At 42.8% G+C, this 3,254-nt stretch overlaps 1 long non-coding RNA gene across 1 annotated transcript; it reads right to left on the reverse strand.

The window, feature by feature from the left end:
• Positions 1 to 312: 312 nt before the first annotated feature.
• On the reverse strand, positions 313 to 2,327 carry LOC103639397 (uncharacterized). The gene is made up of 5 exons (XR_559412.2): positions 2,260 to 2,327; positions 2,070 to 2,185; positions 1,820 to 2,006; positions 398 to 487; positions 313 to 330 (listed from the first exon to the last, which is right to left on the reverse strand). It is a non-coding gene; the product is annotated as an uncharacterized lncRNA (long non-coding RNA).
• Between the last annotated feature and the right edge of the window lie 927 nt (positions 2,328 to 3,254).

Consider the following 3,254-nt stretch of genomic DNA (forward strand, 5'->3'; position numbering starts at 1 on the left):
TTATGGAAAATGGTACCATCGTTTTAGACCCCAAGTAACTGAGTTTGTGGAAAAATGGTATCAACGTTTAAGACCCCAACTAAGTATATTCGAAAAATCAACTAGCATTGAAATCAACTAGCATTAAATTCAGGAACGTACCGCTGATGACGGAAGTGGCTGTGTTGGCCATGGGGGGCGTCCCCAAGGCGCCATTGGATGTGTAGGATATCCCCATGGTGGTGGCGGCCAATATCCCATACCTGGTTGTGGAGGAGGAAGAATTTGTCCTCTAGGAGGCATCGACCACTGAATGTCCATCTGTGGGTTTCCTTGTCCGGTCTCAGAACCCTATAACCAAATAAAACAATGCATGATTATAATTGTAAATTAAAGTAAATATACTACAAAACTATACCTGTGTTTCGTTGGTGTTTGGGGTCTGTCCAGATTGTGACGGACGGGTGAACTGGGGTCCCATTGGAGATCCCATCTGAGCACTATACATCTGCAAATAAAATAAGCTTATATTATTGTATTGTGTTACTATGTGCTAATCTTGATTCCATGAATCTGGTAGAATAAATGCATTCTCATTTTATTACTAATTATTGGTCTATGAGAAATGTGATGGTAATAGATCAACTTTTTCTATTCCACAAACCAAATAAAAAGTGAGGAATTAAAAGATAATGATCTATCTTATTCCTCAAACAAAAAACAAAACACGGAGCAAACACGCTATTAAATAGCAGCCGCGCTTCAAGGAATTAAAACATGATGAACTACGACTGGAGGTTCTAACAGTAAACACGAGGAGCTCACAGTTAACATATCAGATAGAGGTATGAAAAATGCAAAGGAACAGTGGGCATTGCAGAGCCATTGAATGACATTACTGAAATACCAGAACCACAGAAACACAACGGCTAAGCTATTGCCATATAGCAAGCCAGCAAAGATGAAACCGTACTATACACACAGAAATACAGGAGCAGGAACTTGTGCAGCAGAAATACAGGAGCCTGACTGTAACCTCTCCTTTTCAGAAATGGTGATCCTGACTGCAACCTCTCCTTTTCATTATAAAAAAATCAGATCATACTATACACACAGAAATACAGCAGCAGGAACTTGTGCAGGAACTTGTGCAGCAGCAGTAACTTGTGCAGCAGCAGTAAAGCAGCAGCAGGAGCAAGAGCATAATACAGGAGCAGGAGCAGTTGCACACACACACACAGAAATTAGGCCACGAGCAGGAGCATAATACAGGAGCTGGAGCATAATACAGGAGCAGGAGCAACTACTTGTTTTGCTGCATCTGCAAAAGCATAGCTGAGGGAGCAAGCTGACCAGATTTGCTGCATTAGACTTTTTCCGGTTACTGCCCAGACCAGAGCTGAGCAGAGCTGAGGGAGCAAGCCCCTACTCTCGGCTGACTGCCCAGCAGGCTGCTGTGCACTGCAGTGGACTTCACCCCCTCTACTACAATTCCTAGCCCCTACTCTCGGCTGACTGCCCAGCAGGCTGCTGTGCACTGCAGGCCACTGTGGTGGTTCCCTGGAAGGAGGTCGCCATGGCCCTCTTCTTCTAGTCTTCTTCTTCACCCCCTCTACTACAATTCCTAGCTACAGAGGCGAGGCTGCTAGAGGTCTGCTCCAAACTCCCCAGCAGCCGGCCTTGAGTTGCTGCTGCTGATCGATGGATGGTTATATGGGAAGAAGGTGTGGTTGGTTGGTGGTGGTGAATTTGTTGAGAATTTGTTGAGAGCAAGTTAGATAAAAAATATGGGAAGATTATGAGATTGGGCAGTTTCTGAGCGGATTACTAAAATTATTACCTGCATCAGCATTCCCTGCATCATCTGAACTTGTTGAGATAGTTATTGAACTTGTTGTTGTTGCTGTCTTAGTTGCTCATCAAGCTCTGATTCCCTCGAAGTTGAAGTTCGAGATCTACTCCCCACCGAGGAAACAGACCGACAACCAAAGCTATCGCGACTCACAACCCCATCACCGATCCCCAACCTAGAAACATGACAAGTTATGAACCAATAGTTTTTATATATCACAACTTTGATCTTATCATACCTCCCATGTGGTAGCCCACCACCAGCAACATATGCTGCATCCGGATCGAAAGGTGCCTCCCTCCAATCTAGATCATCGTCTCCTGCTTTCCTCCTAACCTCCTCGGCATAACGAGTCTACAAAACAATTTATGTTAATTATAAATGAGTCACAAGTTAATTAAGAATAGATAGTTATTATTTACACCTACCAGCTTTTCTGTCGCGCTGTCATCACATAAAACTTCAGGATGATCTGGATCTAGACCTCGGTAAGTGCACTAGCAAATGTTGCATCACATTCATAAATCTAGGCGGAAATACTTTTTCCATCTTGCATACAAGCACCGCGATTTGTTTCTCAAATTGAATCATCAATTTCTTTGAGATATGCTTAGCACATATATGTCTATATATGTAACTAAGTTCAGCAATCATCTTCCACAGAGGAGGCTTCAAATAGCCACGGAACATTACCAGCATAAGTCTTTCCATCAAAATATGGTAATCGTGAGCCTTCAAACCATTTAATTTATTAGTGTCGAGGTCAACAGTACGTTTTATGTTAGCTGCATAGCGGTCTGGAAACTTCAACATTTTCAACCATTGAAATACTTCTTTTCTCTCTTCCGGCTTTAGACAGTATGGAGCTCGTGGTGTCCTCTCCTTTCCATTAGGATTTAATTTGACCTCAAGGCTAGGGCGATCGCAAAGATTAGCTAAATCTTTCCTGGCATTGATGTTGTCTTTTGTTTTACCCTTAATGTTTAGACACATGCTTATGATGCTTTCAGCAACATTGCGCTCTTGGTGCATCAAATCTATGTTGTGTGGTAAAATCAATACCTTCGCATACGGAAGTTCCCAGAGAAAAGAAATATGAGTCCAGTTGTGATCTTGACCATAGCCTTCAAACTCATGACCTTCTGCAGCCCTTTGAAGGGCATGATGTTGTATCAGGATATCTTCACCCATTAAACGTTTTGGTGGACCATCTTTAACTTTTATGCCTCTTCTAAATGACTTCGTATCATTTCGAAACGGGTGATTGGATGGAAGAAACCGTCGATGACAATCAAAGAATGAGACCTTTTTACCATGCTCCAATCGATATGCTTGTGTGTCCCCCATGCATATGGGACAACACAGTCGACCGTGGACACACCAGCCAGACCAAATACCATAAGCAGGCAAATCATGAATTGAC

This window comes from Zea mays, chromosome 1, assembly GCF_902167145.1.
Source record: "Zea mays cultivar B73 chromosome 1, Zm-B73-REFERENCE-NAM-5.0, whole genome shotgun sequence".
NCBI classification, from domain to species: domain Eukaryota; kingdom Viridiplantae; phylum Streptophyta; class Magnoliopsida; order Poales; family Poaceae; genus Zea; species Zea mays.